This window comes from Tyto alba, unplaced genomic scaffold, assembly GCF_018691265.1.
Source record: "Tyto alba isolate M040663 unplaced genomic scaffold, T.alba_DEE_v4.0 Super-Scaffold_1000006, whole genome shotgun sequence".
In the NCBI taxonomy this organism is placed as follows: domain Eukaryota; kingdom Metazoa; phylum Chordata; class Aves; order Strigiformes; family Tytonidae; genus Tyto; species Tyto alba.
In genome coordinates, this window is record NW_024881272.1 from 30,913,295 (window position 1) to 30,940,153 (window position 26,859).

The window sequence follows — 26,859 nt, forward strand, 5'->3', positions numbered from 1 at the left end:
TTCAACCCATTTTCCAAGCTGTTTATTCATACAGGGACAAAAATTATCTTCTCCCAACCAGGTTTTCTTGTGTCAGTCATTCAACATGTTCCGATGTTTTCTTCCTCCCTTCCTTATTACCTTTCCTGATAATAAAGACGTTGCAGATGGGCATCAAACTGTGCAAAATGTAAATTATGATTGGGTAGAGTCAGAACATAAAAAATAAGCTATTTGGATGCTTTTTTTTTCCTAAGGACCACAGCACATATGGCATGCTAAAAAAATGTCTCGTGTTCATTAAGGCTAAATGAGACAGGTTAGAGAATCATGGGCACCAAATGGAAAACTCCGGAAAAAAACGCTGGCTGGCAACTCATTCTGCTGATAATATTTTTTGGATGTTTCCCTCCTGCCCTCTCTCCCTCTTTTTTTCTTCAAACTGCAAGGACATTTTCACAAATATTTCACAAATATCTGATGGCTGTTGCTTAGGAATCTGTCCTCCCCGCTGTGCCTTCCTCATTTGAAGGTCATAATCTCCAGTTTGTGAAATCATAATTATCTCGCTAGCCAGTAACTCTGATGTCACAAATGGAGGATGATGATGACTTCAATGAAAAAAGCAGCAGCGGGAGAAAATGAACTCCTCAGCCACCGAGAGCTTGTTTTCCTCCCCAAAAAGATACAGCCGAGAAAAATATCAGCAGAATGATCTCCAAATAGACTATTTCCTGCGTGGTATCAGTGCCTCTTCCAGAATATGAGGGTAATTTCTGCCTTGTGCCAGTTTAACACAGACTTCCACTTTATTTTAACGCATAGCAGGTCTTACATTTAATGTAATAGCAAAATCTTGCTACTTCTTGTGGAGCTCATACAGAGACCTCAGAGTTCTTCTATAAAAATGAAACGAGCCTCCCTTAACCCTTAGCAAAATGAAATGGCCACAATTCACCACAAGGTCACCTATGCTGGAGGCTTTGCTACTGCTGGATAATTCACTACTGTATTAAAAAATATAACAAATAAACACTGTCTGTCAGATTAATAAAGTGTATTTAATGTGCAACTCTCCTTCTTGCTTGTTATTAAGCATCCCTGTCAGCCTAACTTACAAAATTCAGTGACAACATCTCTCCCTAAAAACGGGGGAGAAGAGAAGAGGGACCACAGTGGAGCTGAGACCAGCCTGATGCATTTCCCCTCTCTGTATTCACGGGTTATCCCTCTCCCCTTGGTATGGATCAGAAGACACATATGCTTCACTTAGACATTATTTAATTATCAGAAATATGACTAGAATGACGGCACTGACTTTCCTCCAGGATAGACGCTCTGGGAACGTGATTCAGCAATTCTGAATGCCATTATTTTGAATAAAGCTATCAATGTTTCTCCTGAAGAGTTTGGAATACAAGTAGATTTCTATTGTCGCTATAAATGCTAGTGCGTGTCTCTTGGGCATCTAATAAAATACATTTCAATGTTACTGCCTGCTTGAATGAGACATTAAAGGAGCTATATCCTGAATTCCTGCAGTTTTATAAAAATATGAACTAATAGTGCGATGACATGGTTCTACTGTCTCTTCCGATTGCTGATTTCAGGCACTACCCTGCAATACATAAATGTGCAAAAGCAGCAGCCCACTAGAACCAACCCTGCATCTGGAAAATGCAACGGATTCTGCCACATGAATGAGAACAAAATATTTAACGCCAGAGGCTTAGAAAAACCTGAAATTCCCAAACCATAATTGTGTTCCCTGCCACTTGGCACCAGCACTGGGCTGTGTAACGTGGGGGGAATAGGTGGAGGCAACTGCATCCTCGCAGAAGAGCCTCCTTCCAAAGGCGTATCACAGCAACAGCATCCTCAACTTCCCGGCTGCAGATTTCAGTGGTGGACGGGAGAATACCGGGGGGTGGGGGGGGAATAAAAGCACAACAGCTGTAGTGCCACAGGCCCCCTGGCCTAAGGAATATGTTGAGAGACCGACGCACACACCCACTATTCTCAATCATTAGAAACAACATATGGTGGGTTGGTGTTCGTGCTGCCTTTCTCTGCCTGCCCTGTTTCTGCTCGAGGTATAAGTAAATTAAGAGAGAGTCAGGCTGCACATATGAGCAGAGCAGAACCGTATGGGGTCAGAAGGATGTATAAATTCTGTATCAGGGTTATTTAAAATCTTCACCACATCTTCATCAATTCTAAAAGCTCCAAAGGCACCACAAAATGATCCCATTTTGCCTTTGCGCAGCCAAAACCTTTCTACGCCTTTTTCTGTTCTCACTGCAGCTGATATGCCCCGTCATCACCATCACTGTTCCCAAACTCCCAAAGCATGGGGCATAAAAGAATAACATGGCATTTACAAACAAGGTGACAATAACTGAAATGGCTCACCCATCCCCAAGAGCACCCCGTAACCTCTTTCTGTGTATTAACTATGACAGGCAGGTATGCATCAGCTTGGGAAATAGGACAAAACACGTGCTGCTCTCCTTGGGAACGACCCCACAGTGTCAGTCAAACACCCTGGCCTGTGCGGGGTGGCCCACGGGTGTCCAGACATGGGAGATGGGTCCTGCGAAATGCCTTTCACGTGGGCTGCCCTGCAGCAGCCACGGCTGCTGTGTGAGTACAGCAGGCAAAGATCAGTCTTGGAGCAGTAGAAGCAAACATGGGAAGGGCATGGGATAGCAGTTCAGAGAAAGAAGGCACGGGCTCCCAGCACTGCAAGGACATCAGCTGAGATAAAAAAACATCACTAACACAAGGGATGTGGAAGGCAGCAGGACCAGGGCCCTGCTCCGGGAGGGTTACTGCGAGGCGTGCGGCTCTGCACATCCCGGAGGCGCTGGGAATGCTGCGGCTTGCAGGACGCACACACACAGGAAAAAGGAACAAAAGACTTTAATTCCACCTCTGTCAAAAGCAGGGTTGTGAATTTCCCCTAACATTTAGACTGCTTTTGATGCTGCGAAAGGTGAAATGCCATCCCTGTCAGAGGACCTGGGGATGGCAACACCAGGCAATGCTGCAACACTGACGCATCGTGAGAGCTCAGGAGAAATGGCACAAGAGTTGGTGTCATGGCTGTGGAGTTAACCTTCCTCACCTCTGTATTTAGCTGACTGAGTTTCTCCCTTAATGAAGCAGTTTGATTTATGTATGAGTCATTTGCCTTCATAATAAATTTATTAAATGATCATCTTTTTTTCCCTCCAGATTTGTCACTTGAAACGTGGTAATTGGTGTTTAAACCTGCAATGGCATGTCATCAAATGAGTTCAAACAACGTTACATGTTCCTTGCTCTCCGTATCGTAACGAAGCTCAGCTGTCAGCACTAACTTGGGGACAGCAGGACTCCAAAGAAAAATCCCGGTGTGAAGATGCTGCCTCGGGATGCTGATAGCCTGGGAACTGCAGCTCCTTTCCCTCCCCCGGTGACATGAGACTTAACAAGAGCTGGGGAACAGCCCGACACACGTTGGTACCTGAAGTGGCAATCTGGGGGTCAGTGCTGGCTCTAAAACACCATCTCAGTTCAGCAAACAAGAAATCCAGTGAGGACTAATTACATGGTTAATGTTAGACATGTTTGAGTATGTTGCTGAATCAGATCCTAATCTCTCACTCTCTTGGCATCTCAAAACATGAAAACAAGTAAGATTGTGCCAAGAATCTGCTATAAAAATAATTGCTTTTAGTTTAAAAAACTAAGTTATAAAGTACCTACTGAGTTTCAATTGGTCTTACTTTCTTTGCAAGCATCATTTTACATTAGATCGCTGTTTTTCATTTACAATTTGGATCAAAAAAGTACTTCCATTTTAATTAGTTTTATAAATTTGCTGAGCTAAAAGAATACAGTAGTAAAATCAAAACTACAGAAAATGTGCGTAATCTGAGCGGGCTGTATTACTTGTGGAACAAATTGTAAATCTATTGCTTAATTAAAATTATTTGAAAAGCCAAGATGTGAAAACTCTGAATTATGCTGCCATACAAAAACTACAGCTCATCTTAATAAATTACGATAGCCTCAGCTAGAAAATTTTGCCATTTGAACGGTTTCTATCTATATGTGTAGATTTTTTCCCCACATTATACATATACTTTTAGGACCTCATTTGCACCCTGATTTGATCCATGATTACACAAAACAGCACATGGGCTCCTCTTCGGAGCTGTAGTGACTGAGAAAGTAATGCGATTGGAAGAGATGGAATTTTAAAACACAGCTTGCAAGGTGTCGATGCGTTAGCCCATTTAACTCCTGACTCCTTAAGGCCTCCGTGTAGCCAAGAGGAACAGCAAGGTGCAACGCCACAGCACAGCCAGCACTACCCAAAAGAGCGGCTTTTCCAAAGAGCCGAGCATCCTTGACAGCACATCTCCGCCTCACCCTGCAGGCGATGAAGCCAGCACTTTGCCACATTTTCACAAGGACCCCAGTCCCGATATAAATAAGCCTTTCTTCCCCAGAATACCACAGACTGCCAAACTGATGAAACCCTTTGCTCCAGAAGCAGTCTACAGAAGCCAAACATGTGTCCTGCTGCAGACAGCTTCTAATGGCACACCTAAACCACATCTAAAACTCTGGTGGAAGGTTTCTGCAGACGATCTGGTCTGGTGGAATTAGCTGGTGTGCAAAGATGAGCAGCCCCACATGGGCAAGGGTTTAGATGGAGAGTGGAAGAGTTTTAAATTCATTCTGTGACACTAACTGGAGACTTTTGTTGGAGATGATAATCTTGAATTTTCTCAAAACCCATTATAATCAAAGTATAACTTAAACCACACTTGCCTTGTGATGGCTCAGTGACAAAGCACTGTGAATGGCAGAGATTGACTGTATTTGATTTCAGCTTCCAGGACATTAATAATTATGTGAAATTAATCTTATAAGTAGGGTTTCTTGGCCCACTGGCCACTCTGTAGATTGCCAGGACAAAACCTACCCAGGAATTGAGAAACTATATCTCTGTACAGGTCTGACACCATTATGCACATAATTCCTTCTATGTGGGTTTCTCAGTAGGAAAAAACCCAAATCCTAAGTTGAATACATTTTAGGAATTTCAATTTAATTAAGAGGCTGACAAGAAGAGATAAAGGCAGGAGGGTGTTTATAAGCACAATAGATTTCTACCTGCACTGCACTGATACACGTATGCTTGGGTATTGATATATTCTAGTGGAAAAAATCTGTGCAATCTGTACTATGTCATAGCGGACATCAGTATCACACGTACCTGCTTGGAACTGAGCAAAGGAGACAAAAATCTCACTCTGTGCTGTAGGAAAGGGAACAGATGGTACAAAACTTCATACACACACAAATTCACACTTTTTTATGACACGAGGTTACTAGCAAGATCCTTCCATGCTCATGCTTAAAAGGATTATGTCTAGAGGTAGTCACTCTGGATTAGCCACTAAAATCGAGCTGTGGAAGGATTCCAGCAGGCGAGGAGCTGTGTGGTGGAAGGAGGGATCGGCAGAGATCTGCAGCCACGGATGGAACATAGAGCGAGCCACACGCACGCTCTGCACAAGCGCAGAGGCCTGGGCTCTTCTCTTCAGGTGACTGCTGAGTTCTTCCATCCGCAGCTCGACCTGTTCCTACAAACCCCACCGAGCTGCTGTTGGTACCCAAAGGGCAACCCAGCGTCTGCAAACACGGAGTCCCGCCCATTTTATTTTACAACATATATGCAGATGGTTCCCTAGAAAGCACATTCTATAAATAAAACATGTTTAATAACCCAGGTAAACCAAACAAAATAAATAAACCATGCTACTGAACAGCAACTTCCTCTGCAGAAGAAGCTGTAAAACACTTTCTGGGGTTTGCAAAGTGCCTGCCTGCAAAATATTTTGCATGATACGGTACTATTCCTTAAACAGCTGCAAAGGTCTGCATGGTGCATCAGCTAACAAACTCCCTGCTGTACAGCCCTCCTGCTCTGAACCGGCCACAAACCAAACCAACTCAAACGTCAGCTTGCATCAGTGCTCAATTTCATAATTGAAAGTTATCATTTATTAGAAAACAATAATTATTACTTTATTTTCCTACTTCTGGGAGTCAGTGTAGTCCTTGTGAGCTTAGGAACACCGGGACAACTTGTACCAGCTCACTGTCCAGCCTGGCAGATTCCCCACAGACCCTTAAGGAAAGCGCAGAAGCCCTGTGTGCTGTGTTGGCCCTACAGCACCACATCTTGCTTCTGTAGACGCTGCTTTCACCTGCCAAGTGGGGTAACGTGAATGACACTGAGGTCTCAGCTTCTTTGGGTTTATTTCCAGCTCTCCAATGAAGGGCTGAAGCCAGCCCGACCTGTGCTGAGGCCTTTCCCTGCTGCCAGGACAAGGGTGAGGGAGAAGCAGGGTGCAGGGGGGCAATGTCCCATCCCAGCCTTCCCGCGGGTGCAGCTGCTCAAAACCGCTGTGAAACTGCTCTAGTAAACTCTGTAGCTGCCTCTGCAAAGGGGCTTGTCCACTTGTACTACTCTGAGGGCAGGGGGCTCATTTCTATAGGAAGGGTTGGCAGGATTGAAGCCAGGCTTGTAAAAGGTGGTTTCCAGAGTCGATTTGTTCTTCTCCACTCTTTTATTCCCAGTATAAAGCTGAGCATGCAGGAGGAGAACCAAATCCAATTCAGCATCAGCTAATTTTCCTCAGGACAGAAGCTCCCTTTCATTAGAAAAAAAAAATATAAAAAACTCTGTATTTCCATACATGGCACAGTCTGGTGACTTACCAGAATGTATTATTTATATAAAGCCTCCTGCTTTGGAGAGATCCATAATTGTTGGCTTCCTTGCTATGCACTACAACACAGCTTGCCTTGTTTCACAGCCAGAAGTGCTGCTGTATCTTTTTGTCTCCCTCTCCCCAGCAACTCGGCTATTCTTCTGAGACATACTGTAAGTGTCAACAGGTGGGACGGGGCATTAGGAGGTAGAGGCTGCTGCGTTACTACAAAGGACCATCTGGGCAAAATGTGCAGGCACAGAGTGCAGAATCTGCAGCCAACAACGTTGGAACATCTGTCTGCCTCCAGCCTCTTCACCTATGGTAAAGGTTACATACCATCACGGTGCCAGCTGTGTCAGGTACTAGTTGTTTGTGGTTTTTTTTTTTAAAAAAAAAAAAACAAAACACAACAACAACAGAAAAAAAAAAAATCAGTAGCTTGTGGGGACATATTTTTGGAGTCTTTATACATTTTAAAAATAAAAAATTTTGCTTAATTCAAAGCTAAAGTGTCCTCCCACTTGTGCCCACACAGGAGATCTCACAGGCACTGATCAGGTATGTGCTTACTTGGCGAACCTCTCCCACAAGGGTACAGGACCCCACTCCCCATGATAGCAGATGATATTATGTGCTTTCCCTACATAAAACTTGAGAGTATACAGGCAGCCAAATAATTTTCAGCCAGATTTCCCAACGATATTATTGAAGCAGGGAGCTTAAAACTATCAACATACTATCAATCACACACTTGAAAACCCAGAGCGTAACCCAGAAACAATAATTTCCCCTATATTCCTAATGGATTTTACTATAAATAAACAAAAGTATTCCCACCCTGCATTTTCCCTTTCCAAGAATGTTGCTGACTCTGACAGTTTTTGTATTCCTCTGAGTAAACCAGTGCCAAAAATTTCCCTATCTTTAACAGCAACCAAAGCAGCAGCTACTGAGGACTCCTGCAACCCTCAACCCATCACCGCAACAACCAAGCCAAACCCCAAAACTTTCAAACAATTCCTTTGGCTGAATCCCAGAGCCTTCACCTCTCCTGGCTTTTCAAAATTGCACCGTGCTTGCAGCAAAGCATGCTCCCTGCTGATGAGCAGGCGAGAACTGAAGAGGAAGACGTTACGTTCCTCAGGCTGTTTGAGCTCAGCAGCTGCCAACACGTTTGAAGAGGAGAAGGACGGAAAGCTGTCCAGTTACCTATCCAGTCTAACGTAACCTGGGGACTTTGGATCCTTTTTGTTTGTTTGAACATAGTGGTTTTTTAACATGTTTTGGTAATACTTTATGGATTTTTTTTTAGGATATACTTGGCAGGATGTACCACCTAAGGAAATGGGACCTTCATCTCAGGTGTGTCCAAATCGCAGAGCCACCCTCAAAATGTGGATCCTCTCCACATGACATTTTCCGATTCCCCAGAACTGGACTTTCTGGCATTTTATGTGAAGCTTTTTGATGCCTGGTTGTATACTCTCTGCCTCTCCAGGCTTCCTGCTTATTCCTCATATCTAAACAAGCTCACTGGCTGGATGACACCGACGTGGCTGGCACCGCAGCACTCACACCCTGCAAGGCACCATTTTCCAGGTTTGTTTTTTACACCCGCTGCTGGTAAATGAGACCCATGTGACAGACCACTGGCTGGATAATGAGTTCATTCTCCAGACCCACCGAGAGCAAGGTACTTTCCCGGCCCATCTGCTCACTGAGCTCCTCACAGCATGGCTTCGGGAATGCTGTTTCTGAAGACAGCAGCCAACACCCGGTGGACCGCTGATGTGCAATAGACCCCGGTTTGATGGCCTCTGTAGCACACAGTGCAAAGCTTTCTCAGCCGAAAAATGGAAAGAGACAGAGCACTGGGATTACTTCAGAGCCATTGGTGGAAATTTGTAAACTGGAAAAAAAAAAAAAAAACAAGGGGGAAGAAAGCCTCCAGAAGGCTAAAACAAATCTTCTAGCACAGAAATCACACAGGCACAGTGCTTTTTCTTGGCCACCTCTATTTCCTCCATATTTTCTAAGAGAAATAAAAGCTCCAGGAGAGTCACAGGTCTGTAAACAGAAGCAGTCACAAAGTCAAAGCAAAGGTCTACAGAGACTGGAACAAGAAATGACACTTAAAATACCAAGCCAGGAAGTGTATTCAATCTCAACTGAAATTCCGGCACACCTGACCTCAAAAAGAAAAGAAAAAAAAAAAAACACTCGAAAAGCTTAGATACTACCTGCAAATATTTTTAGAGTCAAGGAAAACTGCTACCTTCTTCAATCTGGAGAAGGGATGAGTAAAAAGTGATGGGGGCGTGGCATACTTCAGTGGTGAGTGGTTTAACAAAGTCAAAGCAGGTTCTCTAATATACCATCTTCTCAGTACAAAAATGTACAGACAACTCTGACAAACGTCACATTTAAAACTGCCTTTGAAAAACGTTGTGTATGTTCTTAAACACAGTGTCCTGCAGAACTCCCTGCTATTTGATATAAACAAGGTGCAGATATAGGTGATTCATTAATGCATTGAGGCTGAGGAAGGTCAGGAGAACATCCTCACTCACATCCAACAGGGTTTTTTGACAATGAACTCTCATGGATAGGGTTGGGATATGAGCCAACTATTAGTAGACAGAGCTTGCTCCAGGTAAATCCTTCCATAGCTGCCTATTATCCCTTATCACATTTTTTTTCTCTCACACATAGCACTGTCCATATAGAAACAGGACTGAATACATCAAACGTGTGATCCATTTTGGGAAATCTTATTTGGTTGTGCAATTACATTACTATCTTCTCCCTGACTGTACTAATGTCTGAATTAAATTGTAATATCTCATGACTGGAACCTTTCTTTAATTCATGCTGAAGGGTCCTCACACAATCTGTGGCACTGAACAAAGTAGTAAATTCACCTCAACATCTTTGTGCCTCCCCATAGTCTTTAAATCATTCATATCCAGACTTTCTGTGTGTTCTCGATTAGATGGAAATGCTTCTAGCCCATAACTTTCCCATTAATGTTTTTGAGAAACGAACTCTTTAAAGAGAAAGCTCTGTTCTTTAATCATCGGGAAAAAGAGCGATGCCCATGCTTCACTGCCACAGGAGGAGCCCCAAGAAGCCCCTGGGCTCTGAGCCATCTTGGAGTGAGGTCCCTCTGAACACTGGCAGAAACCAGGCCCTAAATACATCCCTAGTGAAGAGCACACACTGCAAACAGATGGCTGGTGAGGTGCCATCTCCCTCCCTCTGCTTGCTTGAAAGGCAAGGAAGGGTTAACAGTGCTCAAGATGTCCTCCCCCTGTACAGGCAAAGATGATGTCAGGCAAACTCTCCTGCCTGTCATGCGATGTGCTTCTGTGAACAAAACTCTCCAAATGTGCTTTCCTAGAACACGTAATGCAATTATACTCCAAGACTTGCATAAAAATTGGGAAACAAGTTCAAGAACAGGCTCCACAGCATCATCTGAAGAAGTTAAGTGGGGTGAACACCAGAGCTGCACAGTAGGAAATCAAAGACTTCACTGCACTGCAACTAATTTGTGAGACATCTCCCAACATTATTTTCACTGAGAAACAGCATGCCAAGGGCTCGCAGGTAAAAACCACTACTGAATACAGCAAAACTCTTTAAAACAACATTAAGGGGTTTGGCTTAAACATGCAGAGTTCTGTAAAATTCAGAGAAAGACCTTCCTTAGTAAGGACCCTATACACCAAGACACTGCAGCCTTTAGGATATCAATGACATCGACTGTCCCTTTCTTTTGACAACTGTCCTTTTCTCCACACCCTCTTTTTCCTCTGTGGGTTTAACCCAGAGCTATAAGGTCCCCATAATCATTGCTATGGAGGCCGACAGGAAAGAACAACCCCACAGGGGTTTGCTATACTGTGAAATCTCCCAAGGTAAACTTAACTGAACATATTTAACAACGACACAAAGCAGACCTGCAGGGGAAAGCCTTCTGTCTTTTCATGGAGTCTGCACTAGCATCTCTAGAGCCACCTTCCACCGCTCTGACCATGAACTACTACTCAACATGACCGACAGCTCTGCTTCATCCCAGGGAGCTTCTGGGAAAGGGACTGTCTTGGGGAATCCACTGCCAAAGTGTGACAGGAAGGTATAGGACATAGGACTGGATAACCTTGAAAGTCCCTACCGTTCCTCTGCTTCTACGGCCACCACTACTTCAGGATGCTGATGGTGACCTTTGATGCAGTTGACCCATTTTTACAAGTGCATCTAACCTCCTCTCTGTCAGTAAATCAAGCATCACATGCAGTAGCAGTGCCTTTTCTGGCTCCTGCAGAGCCTCGGGACGTCCCTGCTCAGCACGTCCCTCCTCGGCACAGCTCTGAGATGTGTTCTCAGCAGCAGGAGGGGACTGGAGTCTGGATGGTCCTCAGTGGGAAGGTTTAGGTGGACACTTGGAGGGACACACCGCTCTCACCAACAGCTGATAGTGGCAGGGTCCACGAGACAAACCTTCTCCTTTAGAGTCTCCTGTATCCTGTGTGCCTGGCAGAAGGGACTGTGCCGCCAGCTGAGATGCCAGCAGCTGGCTGCAAGCTTCTTCAAAATTCTCATGGTTCCTTTGAGACACATAGGACTTAAAACTCTTGTAGGGGCAAGGATTTTGTTCAAAGCACAAATTTTCTTTGAATATCACAAGCAAACAGGAGCATGGTACTATGGCATGCTGATAGTCTGTATATTGTTCCCTTAGATGCTCCAAATTTCTGGCTTGAGGCCAGTTTCTCAAACACACTGGGCTCTCCCCAACACCATGTGTTACCACAGGTTTCTCCCTACTTCTGAAACTGCTCTGAGATGGTTTGTCCTCCCACAGTGCTCTCCAGCTCCCCTCTTCCCAGCTGCTCACAGCTTCTGCCTCCAGCCTCTGACCTTTCGATGGCTACCTGGGAATCCCAAGTTCAGTAAGAGACTTTTTGCAGCAAACAGTTTACATATGATTAATTCTTTTTTTAAAAAAAAACCTTCCTGATTAACAAAGGTCACTAAATCTCAAAAGTTTATTGCAAACAATTCAAAGACATTACAGCTCTCCTCTAAAACAGTAAGTAAAAGCAAAACTGGTTTTGTCCGGGGAAAACAGATGTGGCTGAAGAAAAGGCAAAAAGCTGGCCAGATTCAAACTGAGAAACTGATGGAAGAGCAGCTGTGTGTTAGCACCACCAGCAACTTGCCCTTATGAAATGGAGAGGGACAGGGCAGGACCTCTTGCCACAGCAACCCCACGCCACAAAGGAAGAAGTATATATCCTGACAGTGAGAGCTGCCCAAAGCTCCTGTTGGAGTCTCTTGGTGGTAGGATATTCTCTGCGTGCTTCTGAGGTTGCACTTTTCCTTCATAGATGTCAAAACACTTTGCAGAGGTATGACATGACATTATCTTCATTTTACAGACAGGGGAACCGAGAGGCGGTGACGGGAAGTTATTTTCTGAAGACGAGATAGCGGCTCATCAGCAAAGTTAGAGCCATGGTCCTTAACCACTCCAGCATCTCTGCCACCCTCCCCAGCCTCCTCATGGAAGACAAGGCTTAAAAGTGACAGCGATCCCCATCGCAGGTGCTGTGCCGCGGAGCACGCCAGGACTTTTCAGTGGTGACAAACGGTGACAGCGTCAAATAAAGCACAGCACCTAGGGCCTGCCAGCTGGGCTGGCACGCTGAAAAGCCCCGGTGGCATAGAGATTGTCCTTCTGCAGAGCCAGTGCTCCTTGGGCTGGGATGCTCCAGCCCTCAGTGGGCTTTCGCAGCCTTCGGGGACCGGCAGAAGGAGCAGCAACATCCTTCATCAAGAGGAGTGTATGAAGATATTAAGAGGGAATCCTCAATCGTCTTCTCTCACGTTCCCATCATACCTTTCTCTATTAGGTAGCTGTGGCTTTGCTAACCTGACTGATCCATAATTCATAACTATTATCCATGCTCAATAATTACAATGTTAATATTTTGGTAATTTAAAAGCACCTTTCTCTGTTAAGTGTGTACCACTGACTAATGCACAATTTAAGTGTTTATGAACAAAACTGCTCTCTCTCCTCTTTCTTTTCCTTCCCAATTTATGTCTTCAAAATGTTGGGGAAAAGAGGAATTTTAAGAGGAAATCTCATTACTTTGAGGCCAAATTTAAAAATGATGAAATGCATAATGCTTGATCTATCAATCAAAGCCAATTCTGCAGTACAGACGCACTAAAAGCCCTTCGCTTTCTAATCACTAATAGATAACACTATCAAATTCAGCCTTACACTCTATTAGAATTGCAGTAGAAAAGCACTTAGTGTAATATCCAAAACCAGCTTACCAAATACTACTCACTCGGCTCAAAGATAAGACCAAATATGTTAATAATTTGAAAGCTTCCTTAAACAATGTGCTTTATCAGTATGCTTAGAAAAGGAGATAAAAATACCGAAACAGAACTTTCGTAGATGAAAACAAAAAAACACCACAAGAATCTACTTTGCGTTCAGCCAGAGGACTTTGACTTTTGCACTGTGTAGGCACTGATTGGTGCGTTATCCATGTGTTTCCACCCTGGCTGCAAAGCCCATCATCTCCCAGTTGCAAACCACAAGAACCATTTCCATCCCTATTTACCCTCCCTTTTGACCACATTTACTTCAGGCTTCTTTGTAGCAGCGTTTCTTATGTCCTCATCTCCTATTTCCTCGTTTTCCCATCAGTCTCCTAAGCACCACAAATGTACAGTGTTGGCAGGGCAGCGATGAATTTTTTTCAGCCCCCTCGTTCTCACTTGTGGCTTGCTTCTTTGTCCTCCTCCAAGGCATGGACAAGCAGAGACACTAAGCATCTGTGTCCAGGTCCAGGCTCGTGTCCTCTCTTCCCATATTATTGTCAATGTCAAACTTCAGATTTTCTAAGGTTTTCTTGCTCACCAGTGTGTCACCAACAGTGTGCTGCTGTAAAACACCCAGAGATTTAGCAGAACCACCCACCTGCAGGCAGCAGCAGCAGAATTCCGACGAGGTGATGTAGCAAACATTGAATTTACACGTATACAGAGACGCTGCACGCTGGTGACAAGTAGTACAAAGGCTTATTTGATGCGAAGACAGAATGACTGCCTTGCTCATGTCAAAAGAAGATCAGTGGAAATGTAACAGCAGACCGTTCTGCATGCTACGCACACCACAAAGCACAAAAAATACTCTTTATGTTTCCTACGCTTTTTTAGCCTGGTTTCCTGGAAAAAAAAACACCAAGAGACGTGCAATTGTTCTGTCAGTCATCGCCTCCCCAAATAACTTTTGAATCTGTTGGCTGATCTCGGGTTTGACAGATAGGCAGAGGTCTCAAAGGGATTACATTCCTACTAGATGCGTGAAAATAATAGAGACTCAAACTAGTGCCTTTACTGAACTCACCTCCGTGCCATGCCTTACTCCGGTCTGTACCTCAGGGGTACCAATTAGACCACAAGCCAGAGCAGCTCTGTGGATAAGGGAACAGCTGGGGAAATGCTTACTTATATCATCAGACAATTCACACAGGAAAAATAATGTTGTGAACGCTCCAACCGCAGGAGACGCTGAGATGAGGGCTCCTGCCTTCTCAGATCCATCATCCTCCAAGCACAGACATCCAGAAACGCTGGTGCCAGCAGCCTGAGCAGCTGGCCTTGGTGTCTTTGGCACTTACTTTGTTCTCACAGCTGAAGTCACTTATGACATTTACAAACTCCCGTGTGATATTAGTGTTAATGCCCCAAGGATTGCCCTGTTTCTCTGAGACAGAGCAATATATGGCATTATCTTCCTCAACCTCCCCTTGCCCGCCCCCTCAGAACTGCAAACATGAATGCATGCTCTGAGCTACTAAAGCACAGGTACATTTTCTTCCTGGCATTACAAAAAAAAAAAAAAAAAAAAAAAAAAAAAAAAGAGCAGCATTATCTAGCAAAGAGTAAGCTTTCTATTCAGTTTTAAGGGGATACGTATGACAGGGAAGCTACAGGAGTCTCATTCTAATAGCCAATGCTGCTAATTAAAACTGTTTTGGAAGATCTGCAGCTAGCATATAAATCACCCCACTATATGCTATAAATAAGAGGCAGATAGTGAATTGAATAGATCCCATTTGTCAACTGAATGAAGAGATTTGATTGTGCCTTTTTGAATAATAAATCCAGACATACCTAGCAGGGCACTGAGAGTTGCTAGAAGTGTCTCTTCTATCAAACAACAATGATTATATTATAGGGTATGCATTATGGGGGATCATCCATTTCTCTTGTTTTCTCATTTATTGCTGACATCCTCCCTCCCAGATGAAACATTTTGCTTCGTACAGCACGTGTTCGTGTGAAGATCTCAGAAACGAGGCAGGAGTGAGCACTATAGAGTCTCATGATGTGATATGCACCTACTAGGATGTATCACAGAGCAGAAGGAAGATTTGTAGGGCAACTGAGCTGTAGAAACCTAAATACACAGGGTTTTCTTCCTATCCCTTTTCCCATAGCACTTCCAAAGGACACTCAAAATGCACCAGACCTCAGACAGAAGAGAGTCACGTAGTTCTTATTGGCAATGGATGTTCATTTATACAGAACAATGCAGAAGAAAGAAAGCTAAATTCCTTAAGATCATCTTATAACACCACTGAACAACCAAAACCCCAAAAGGCACCCATGCACAAGCAACAGATTTGTAATAAAAGTAATAATAACAACAATGATAAAAACTTACCTCACTCCTGTGTGCAAAGCTCTTCTCAACCATGAACACTAGATACCACTCACAGCCACCATGTCTTCCTCACTGTAAAAAACAAACAAATGGGCACCAATTAGGAAATGGCATTTATTAATGGTAAGTTAAGAGTAGCTTCAAATCTTACACATAGACTCATAAAAAAGAAGATTTAGGATTCCCTGTCACACAGAAGGCTGCAGAAGGTTAATTGAGTTCACTGTAGAGGTATCGTTACCTCTATAACATATCTATGGAAAAAAGCACTGCAGTTGTGTTATGAAGACAGACTTATTTTAAGGCTTTAAAACTATCTGGGTTTGCCTTCTAACAGGGTGATTATTCCTCTTGCTTTTCCCCAAAAACCCTCTAGAACTGAACAGGAACTTTCATATAGCATTCTCCTGACCAGTGGGTTTCGCATCTTCCCATACGCAGATGCCACACATTTTTCCCAAAGGAAAAACATCCTCTGGGACAGACATGGGACTTAGACTTTTCTCTCCCCTGCCAAAGGAGCAACTTCTGGCTAGAAGCCAGCGAAACAAGCCCAAGGGGCTGCAGAGAGCTTCCTAGGGGCTGTGCCTTTACCTTCTCTTCTGCTGGGGCTTAAAGTGGGGATAAAAAATGGGGGAAATCTCCCCATCTGGGGCCCCTCACTCCCCCCTTCCAAAATGGCAGAAACTCCCTACAGTCCTTTTAATATCACTTAGATATATAGCATCCCTCTTGTAGCCTGCTCCAGCTAGTAAAGCTGTGACTTAGGTCTACTTATTTTATCAACAGTAATTGTAAATTGGGATTATTTTATGATTTTGGGGTTATGTTTGCCAATAAAAAGGAAAAGACAGTGCTGGGTTGAAAGAATTTGATGGCTACGCATTGATTTTGAAATCCTGGCCATGCTGCCTGCATCCCAAAGTGCTTACCTCGCTGTCCGCCCTCCCCCTTGCTTCCTTGAGCTCCTGACCCTAAATAATGTTCGAGGCACAACAAGTCAGGCCATGGCTCGCATGTCACCAGCTCTGCAAAGACTTTGCAGTCCCTGGTTAGTGCCTGACGGTGATACAAAAGCAACTGCAGAGTGGTTCACAGCACACACAAATCCCAAATGGTGCTTTCCTCACTCAAGCAAGCAGATGGGACTCAGAGCACAAAGAGGATAAAACCCCTTTTTAACCAAATCAGTTTGTTCAGATGACCTGAACTTGAAATTAAGGTGTTAAAATCCAAGACAAAGAGGATTTCTGATTGGCAGTCAGTGATGTCATACCTGTGCCAATTACAGAAGTAATTCATGTGGCTTCCTTTAAAAAGAAATAATTCCCTCTCTGATTCAGCAATAAGACATTGTAGACAGCCCATTTGCAGGGGATTACATGGCACTTCGGAGGTAGTTAAAGTCACTGAGCCTTTTGACCTTGTGCCTCCTAACACTACTGGAGGCATAATCACATAGGAATGCACTGCTTATCATGTGTGTCTTATTGCTTAAATAAAGTCCAGCCATCCAGCAACCTGAGCTGTGGACCTCAGGCTCTTTTTCTATGAATTATTATGAGAAAACAACATGAATGTAATAAACAGCGCTATTAATTAATTTATTATATAATTTCAGAGATGGACTACACGGACTAAGAAACATTAAAGGAAGCCCGTGCCGGGCCAGAATAAAAACATTTCTCAGGTCATTGCCTTAAACACAGATATTTCATGATGCCATGATGCTTATACAAGACAAGTAAGTCTTTGTACACTGCAGTCTTGAAGTCACTAGAACTAATCGTCTCGCCAGATGAGATCCTAGCTTGCTCACTGTCATAACATTCAGCATGTAACGAACATCAGGCAAGGTGAAAATTGACATCAAGAGCATTTCTAAGAGCTCAAAAGTTACCACCTAAATTGGAAATCAATATATGCTCCAAGTATTGATCAGCAGAACAGAAATCTTCAGGTTTTTGCCTCTACTGAGTGAATACTGTTATAGGTTGAGCTAAAGTCAACAGAAACAACCCACTTTTAACACTTATTAAAAAAATAAGAAACACAAAGCAACCAAACCCTGTGCTTTATGGAGTGATTGCCTAACTCTACCACAAACATGTACATCTGTTCAGAACAACCAGGAACAAGCTAAACCAGATGTCAGCAGTGGTTTTTTTTTTTTTTTACTGTCTCTTAGTTTTTGAAGCTGTGCTTGCCTCCTGAAGAAAAACAGCAAAGACCAGAAGAAACCACAGCCAAGGAGCACCACCTTTGAGGAGGACGGTCTTTGCTATGTGCACGGGAAGGGCAGGTCCTACAAGGGGTGATGGAGCACGGGGCAAAGATTTTGAGCTTGCTGAATATGTGGAAGCCCAGATCTCATCTCCGCAATGCAATGCATAGGCCTTCTTACTGTTCTGCATGTAGCACTGCACGAAGACAACTATATGTTAGGATCTCTGCAGAGTCCTCTGCTGTATGGTGGGGAAATAACTCCTTGGGTCAATACCAGGTGAAGAGCAGCTGCAGAAGATGTCATCACATGCTGTATATCTGCTCAAAGCAAGCTTTTCAGACTCACTGATGAATGAAATAGCTGTGAAAAGCAAATGTCTTACTGTGTGAGTCCGCCAGTCTGCAAGGAAGCAGGAATTTCTGTGCACTACCTCAAAGAAACACTTGACCCTATGTGATCAATTCCTCCTCCTAATTATTACACGCTGAAAGACCTGAATTTCTGCTAAGTTTCTCAGGTGAAAAAGGGGCAAGAACATCTCAGAAAAGGCTAGAAAACTGTACAACTCTATAAATATTTGTTGGTCTGCATTCCTTGAACTTTGCATGATTAAATACAGCCTGCTTCTGTTCTTCCACTTTATCCTCCGGGGAAATTTATCATCAAAATTATTGTACAGCATTCATTACTCTAGCCTCATTTAAAACCTTGCCCTACTTATTATTTAGGCTGCAAAAAAAAAAATGTTGCTTTGTGTAGTATTTCCTATAATAGTCTCAATCATTACATTTAAAAGATTGCTGTAAGGCAGCTTAGCCTGCGTTAGAGAAAAATAAAGTGGAATTCCATAGTTAAGTGTTACAGTTCTTATTCAGCTTTTGTTTCCCAAATCATAACAATGCAATGTTTCAATTCCTTAAAAGGCTCTCGCTGCTAATTAGTAACATTCAGGCCTTTAGTCCCCAGCTTTGAAAGGGACATCTAGTAGCTCTTCTCTGGATTAAAAAGGTAGTGGGGAAAGGCAGAGAGACAGGAGGGGAAGGCAGGCAGGAGGCTCCATCAGCACAGAGGTGCAGCAGTCTTTTAAATCAGTGGTGCAGGGAACACAGCTGAGACAGTTGGAGCAGCAGGTAAAGCAAACAAATGATACTTTTTTCACCCATTCAAAATTTCTGTTTAGGACAAAAAGAGACAGACATAGCTATTTAAAAGAAACTGAACACGGGAGAGAGAAAATCTAACTTAAATCCCAGTAGTAATCTGGGAAATTGTTCATACTGATACATGAAGCTTCTTAATATGGGTTCCTTCACTAACAGGGCTACTCTGATGCTGAGTATCATTGTGGGTTTTTTAGATGATACTATGTATGTGTGTGCCTAATCCTTCTGTACTTCAGAAAATGTGTCATTAATGGGAGTCTGAAGTCACTGGTACAGTTTTTCCTGAAATGCAGACCCTCCTGGGAAGGTTACTGGGGAGAGGTCATCTTTAGCAGCCCCAAAACCACCTTCTCCTACATGGACAGCAGAACCGAAGACTGTCTTATTTCTGGTTTGACCATAGCAAATTCAAGCAGAAACCACAGAATGGGCAAAAGCTGTAACATTAACACTGAACATATTCTGGATGTTGGGTCACATATTTATTGCTGAGGTTGTTCTGACCTTCCTCACTGCCTTCCCTGGACTTGACTGACCTCAGTGGCTTGTTGCTCCCCACAAACCTGGCCACCCTTCCACCTCTTCTCCATCCCGGATCAAAGACCTGATATAGGACTTAGGAACATACAAGGAACCCCTGGTTTAACCCTCTGCAATGGTGAAAATTGCCCGATTATACCTAATCTTCACTTCAGGTTTTGATTCACGACTATACTTTTCCCTTTCACCCACTTACCTTGTCTTTTTGACTGCTTTCTACAAGAGGCCTTGCTAAAGACCTTTCACTATCATAAATAAATGAGATAAGCCAGTTCCTCTCTCTTCATTTCTTATTGACAAGTTCAAAGACTTCTAAGAGATTAAGAGTGAAAGACTGTAAGTGACCTGCTGGGTCATCAAGCCTAGGCTTTTCCTATCACTTCCAGCCATATCCTACAGTACCTTTCTACTGGATAAGCCTGATCTTATCAGCACCTCCCAAATGTTTTCTTTTTTTCTTATCATTTGAACCAGTTTACCAGGTACAAATGAAAGGCTTCGTGGTCTGTAACTCCCTGGATCATTTTCTTTCTGGTGTCACAAGAAGGTATTTTGTCCTTTCTATCCACACTCCTCATCACCCACAGGAAGGGAAAGAAAGAAAGAAAGAAAGGTAAGTCTTGGTAGAAGGAAGGGAAAGGAACGTGACAGCAGAGCTGATGCTCATACAAAATGTACTGCCAACTCCAGTACATGCAATGCACTGACAAACCAGCAAAACAATGAAAATTCCTATTTTATAAGAGAGAGGTGTCAAGGTAGGGATCAATATTTTCCTCGGCTATTATATTATCATTAGACTTAACGGATACAAATATATTACTTTCTTTTTTACCCCTAATTGTATGGATTCAGAGTTAATAATGAAAAATTAGCAACATCCTGCTATTTGCCATGCGCAAAATACAGCTTTTTCATGAGTCCGGTCAGCAGAGGCTGTTTCTGATCTGTTCTGATGAGTGTCTGTATGCTTCCTGTGACTGGAGGGACTGTGCTCATTAGCTGTGCCATGCTCTAGAGGGGCAAATTACCACACACGAACCTCGCAGCGGCCCCAACACCCAGCTCTGTGTGACAGCAGCTGCTCAGCACATACAGATGCACACTGGCAATCTTTGCTGCCTTTCAACAAACCACGTTAAGGAAATCCATAATGCTAAAACCTACCTATCACTGTAAAAGGGGTTTTCACAAGTGAAAAGTATTACGTGTGTCCTCCCTGGCAGCCATTTTAAGTGCCTAAAAAGCTTTAGACTTGTAGCTTGGTGCAAAGAGCAGCAGAGATCTCACCCAAAGGGGACACTGCCCTGGTTCAGGGCCACGAGAGGTCAAACGTCACCACAGTGCTCTGGTCACGGGCAATTTCCAGCAAGTCTGAGCTGCTGCCCATTGACCCATGTGCTATGCAAAGGCACAGGGTTATAACACTCACACAAGAGCGAGCAGTTTGCCACCCTCTCTCGGTCCAGAATAGCCCCAAACCTCTTCTTATCTGCAGCAAGCACTGTAATATGACAGGAGTTTACCTCCAGAGGTTGACCTGCAAAACACTTCAGTGCAACCAAAACATCTCCCCAAACCAGGTTCCTGGAGCAACCTTGAGAGCACACTGGTGTGCGCAGGGTTCCAAGTGGTGAGTTCCCACTAATGCAACAAAAAGGAGCAACGTGGTGAACCTGAGCAGACCTTCAACACTTGCAGCAGAAGAGAAGGAAGAAATTTGGCCTTTATTGAGTAATGCATCAATTCTGTAACTTGCAAAGAAATCTTCTTTTTCAGAAAAAAAAAAAAAAAGTATTCTGTTTGTTTTCTGCAATAAATTAGCATTTTCCTCTGGTTTATAAGCCAAGACTATATATACTTAGATATTCTGAAATATAGCTAATCCCTTACATAAGCATTTAAACAAAAAAAAAATGATTACCTTATGAAAAGCTTGCAACTTGACACGACTCCCAGAAGGGGAGACCACAGTTACCACACGACAGACGCAAGGCACAGCTGGTGTTTTGGAATTGCCAGGAAAACGCATCAAAACCACCGCTTTGCCTCCTGGACCCACAAGGGGCCAGTCCCCACTGCTGCCAGCCCCCCTGCAAGCAGAAGCCACCTCCTCCGGGACAGCAGAGCTTTGGTCATGGGGGCAAATTTCCTACAACCTGATGGAGCAGGTTATTTCCCTGCTGCCCATGGAGAGGACCACACCAGAGCAGATATCCACATTGAAGACCCTGGAGACCCCACACTGGAGCAGCAGGATATTTCCAGAAGGAACCACAGCCCATGAAGAGCCCATGCTGGAGAAGGTTTCTCCTGAAGGACTGCAACTCATGGAACGGTCCACGCTGGGCAGGGGAAAAGCGTGAGGAGGAAGAAGTGTCAGAACGGGGCTGTTACGGGCGACCACAACTCCCCATTCCCTCCCACCCTGCGCTGCTGGGTGGGGAGGAGGTAGACGAGTTGGGAATGAAGGAGTATAGTTGTGCCTAGGAGGAAATGAAGGGGAGATATTTTAGTTTTTGTCTTTGTTTCTCATCATCCTACTCTGTTTTTCAGTGGCAATAAATTAATTTTCTCCCAAGTTGAGTCTGTTTTGCCCACGACAGTAATTGGTAAGTAATCTCCCTGTCCCTATCTCAACCCATGAGCTTCTCCACCACATCTCCCTCCATCCATCTCCCCTGCATCTGGCAGCCAGCCAGGTTCAATCCACCACACTCGCCCATTCCCTGGCAGGCATGTCTGTCTTTCCAAGAGTTTATTTGGAAGGGCTTGCTGTTAAACCAGCATCCCACGGAGTGTTAAGTGCATTGTACAGGACCTGCAGATGGTGTCTGCATGGCATGACAGGGACCACTGGACATTGGCCACAGACAGGGATCCTGATAATCGCTATTACAACAGTGCTTCTCATAACTGTAAGCTATGGGGGCTGGGAACTGGATAGTTAAGAAGACAGAAAAGTTGGTCCCAGCATGACAGACTTTCTGTCAATCCAGGCTCTATCATTTATTTAAATGTTCTTTTAATCTTCCAGGCTGAGGTTCATACATTTATATTCTTAAATTCTTTATGAGCAGCAGGATTAACACCTCTTTCATCAGGCTGGAAGTAAGGCTGGTCCTGACTAGTTTTGATCTGTTCCAGGAACCCCAAAGCTTTCAATAGCTGTTATATTCTGAGCTGTGGTTTTCCCCAAAGAGAGAACTGCAGCTTTTCTCATGGTACAGCCTATAACAACTTTAACATATTTGTATCCCACCATTTCTATGTGAGAGCCTTAACAACTCCATCCGCTTCCTGTCCCCCAGATGACTTTCTATCAGCAGAAAGAGAAACTACCAGCACTAAGGGGATGGTTGTGGGATTATCAATTGGTTATCAGAGCATGAGTCACAGAAATTGCACTCCTCCTCCCGCATCTCAAAACAGAAGAAACGAGCTGTCAGGTTGGCAAGTCTTTTCTGTTCCAGAGCATCCAAAAGAACTGACTGTAAACATTTTAAGCAGAAAGCTCCAAGTCCCTAAGTCAAAGGGAAACCTCTTTTTCTGTGGTCCTTATTGCAGATTTTACAAGAGGTCAACCAGCAAAACAAGGTAGTCGGATAATCAAATGTTTGCTGTGTTTGAAGTCTCCCACAGGTACCTGTCAGTGCAGATGCTTCTCTTGCTGTCCCGTGTGTAGCAGTCCCACACGTAACACAGAAGAGGTCCAGAAACAAGCTGACTGGCGAGGGTATGTCTGCAATCACAGCCTGAGCCCTACACTCATTATCATACAGACAAGAATGGGATCTTGGTCAGGTCTTCTGCCCCTGGATTTTCCCCCAAATGTCATTCCACATCTGAACAATCTGAATTTGTTTCCCTGATGCTTCTGGCAGCACCTTCCCTTTCTTGGCGTTTCATGCCAGGTGCATCCCTGTGGTAAAGAGGGCCAAGGAGGTTACTTCAACGGGTGCTGAGCAGGAGCTAAACGTTGGTTCTCTTCCAAGGCTAAGCTCCCCCGTCCTGACATCAGCCCACCTGCACTTCAAGGAGCAGCTACTGCTAGGCAAGAAAATCATACTGGGCTCCTTGCCACCTATAGTGCCACCCCAAAGCCATGGTTCAGGCCTGAGACTGTAAAATGAGCATTTTGCCCACAATAACATTCTTGCAACTGAGAAGAAAGAACAATAGTCCTCAAAATCCCACTTAGGGTACCAAACATGACCAGGTCAAGGCTGTGGATCTTACTTTCCATGCCAGACCTCTCTAGGGAACATGACTAAATTTGACCACCCTCCCCCTCTGCTTCGCCTGTCATTTGGGCAGACTCCATCCCCATCTGCTGATGAGTCCCTCTCTTGCACATATGTGTGAGCTTCATGCAGCTAAAACCTTTGAGAGCATCCATCACCGTCTCGTGTGCTGTGGGTTTCAACCTGTGAGTGCTTGTACTCTGATGAAAATAATGAAAACTGATTATCTCATTATATCATTTGCAGTAGAAAGAAAGGCTGATTTTGACTTCCGAGCAGTTAGATCTAATTCTCTGTCGTGAGTTCACTGTCATTTTCCCCTTCCCAGCCTTTGCATCTCTCTTCTGTTAAAAATGAAAGGTTTTCAACAGGAACAGACCAGGGTCATCTCTGCCTACGCTTCCGTTCCACAACCAGTGTTGTAGAAAAAATACTGATGAGGCTCATGATGATAATGAGGGAAATAATAATGAGCATTGATCTCAATGGAGATGCTCCTCCATTCTACCAGGCCACTGAGATGAGAATCAGGAATCCCCTGACATAAAGGATGTGTCACACTAAAGTTTAATTAACAGCAAATCACAACCCAGATGACATATTCTCCCCCTCAAACTCTCAATTTTCATAACTGACTTTTCACAACAAAACTCTAGGGGACATTTGGAAATAGAGAAGAAAGTAAAAACTTCTGCCCCCATGTATAGCTTGTTACACTGAGGAAGTCAGTCATCTGTGACTCCTCTCTTTTCACAGTGTAAATCATGAGCAACTTCAGTGTAGTCCATGGAGAGACATCAATACAGGTGAGATCAGAATTAGATCCAATGTGCTTCAAGAAGACACACTTGTCATGTTATTTCACAGCTTCATGTGCTAATGGCATCACGTTATCTGCTGATAATGGTGCCATTGGTGCATGTCAGCTGAACACATACCACTGCTCTTTCCAGCTCCTTAACTGCCAAAAAAAGGGGAGTGCTTACAGCCAGTCAGAACAGTTTGCACTTCCCCAGCACCGTTTCCTTGCACCTTCCCAACATAAATAAATTCACCTAAGTGAAATGCTCAGGAAAGCACCATTAGAGAGACAGCATGAGGCCTCGCTTGCAGGGTCAGCTCACCTAGGCACCAAACCGTGATGCTGTGGTGGAGGTGGGCTTGCTCCAAGACCCAGACCCAAGCCTTGACTCTCAGTCCCCACTGCCTGGTGCCTAAAATAATCAAGAAATAGTGCTCAGGACTGAAATATTTACTTTTCAGATATGATATAAATATTTTTATCTTGCTTTCAAGTGCCAGATATTTAAAAGTTTTCTTCCCCAACAAATGTAAAATACTTTCTGATTGGCATACTCTTTAACTGCTCATGCAAGATACCATTTATGCAAACATGGCTTCTCTTTCTGTCAAGACTGAAGACAGATTTTGTTTATGAAAAAGTGCAACATGTAGAATCCTTTAAAAGACTTTTTTTTTTTTTTTTTTTTTTAATAACTACCATGAAGTAGTTGACTCATTTTATGGACTAAGTAGAAGAAGTAAGGAATATCTCAGGCAATTCCATGCATTTATATCTATTACATATTAAGTTATTACATATCAATCATGGAAGGAATCAATTGTTCAGATTAAATCAATCTCTAACAGAATAAGGTCATGGACTTGTGTTATTAACTACAATCAGCCACTCAAGAGGAGGATACCAGCAGAATAGTTCAAAAACCAGGTACATCTTCCATTGATAACCCGTCCCATAAGCACTCCCCATGGAAAAGCTCACATTAAAACACAGCTGAATCCAGAATACAATTGCAGCACTGCACTGGAGATATATAACCCATGAATTTCAGGGCACTGTCCCACGCTATAATCCAGCCATCACTCCTCCTGGCAAGCAGCTTCTCCCTGATAAAGAACATCCCTTCCTGATACAAGGAGATTCAGCTGACGAAGCAAAGACCACAAAAAATGAGGAGAGGGGCTGCACAACTCCAGCCCTCCTGTACAGCTCTGCCCTGCACGTGCAAATCAACATTTACTGGCCGGAGCCAGCACAGGGCAGGCCAGCAGGAAAGAAGTCTTAATCCTATCTTTGGGATGAATAAATAATCATACTTTTTTTAAAAAAAGTGATAAATAGCCAAGTTTGTACAAAATTCAAGCAAGCAAGTCCTGCAAATCACAACTTAGCCAGCTCACCCTGCTGTAAGACAGAGATCTGTAATCTAATTGAAGTGAATAGCTTGAAGTGCACTGCTATTAGAGAATCAAAGCTCCTGTCTCAGCTTCAATATCTGTGAAACAGAAGTAATAGTGTTTACCCACCTCACTGAGATAATAGGAGTAGTTACGTTTCTACAGAAATGTGATCATGTAAAAAGCACTGTGGTATAAAAGTGCTAAATATTATTATTAGGTGTATGTTTTGGTACTCCAAAAATACAATGCATTCAAGCTCTTCTATTTCTTCAACACTTGTATCAGGCTTCCAATGTGGCTTAAAACCCCTGCTCAAAAATAAACATCAGAATAATGAGCTTTCCTTATTTAATTCACCAAATCGGCACAATAAGCTCATGTTTAAACAAAAAATGAAAAGGAAACTTGCTGCTGTGCCAGAACAGCAGCACAATCAATTTTAATTAGCATTGCTCATTGTGGGAAATGATAAGGTATCAGTCATAGTAATTGGTGGTGTTGACAATTAGTCAAAGTCATTAACATCTCAAGACCCAGGACAAAAAAAGCTTGCTGAATCTTAAATATCTGGAGAAGGCTTCCTTAGAAATTCTTAATTTCTACACAGTCTGAAAACATTGCTTAGATTTATTATTTGTTAGTTTTCCATCAGAGCACAAGCGCTGTAATAACACAACCAACCCGAATGTCTCCGGCGCTTGATCAATACGAGTTTTCCACGGAGAGGTGCAGCGAGCAGGGCCCCTCTCCCCTGCTCCCGGAGCTCCGCCGCGGCCCCGCTTCCCACCTCACCCCCTTTGTCTCCCGTTGCCTGCTCTGGGTGCTCATTCCAGATCCTATCCCGGGAGGCACACGCAGGACCAAATGGCTCAGGAAATGCTCCCAGCCAAGGGAAACGCCTTTAGCTCCGAGCTGGAGCATTTCCAAACCCCACACGGTCCCATCCAGGAAAATAAACCCTTCTGTA

General features: G+C 43.7%; 1 protein-coding gene across 10 annotated transcripts in view; it reads right to left on the bottom strand.

Annotated features, from left to right (window-relative positions):
- Positions 1-26,859, bottom strand: part of DAB1 (DAB adaptor protein 1) — a 470,931-nt gene that overhangs the window by 228,742 nt on the left and 215,330 nt on the right. For all 10 annotated transcript variants that reach the window (XM_033008814.2, XM_042785080.1, XM_042785108.1 and 7 more), the window contains exon 2: positions 15,517-15,588. The gene's annotated coding sequence lies outside the window, so the exon portion shown is untranslated. The remainder of the gene's footprint in view (positions 1-15,516; positions 15,589-26,859) is intronic.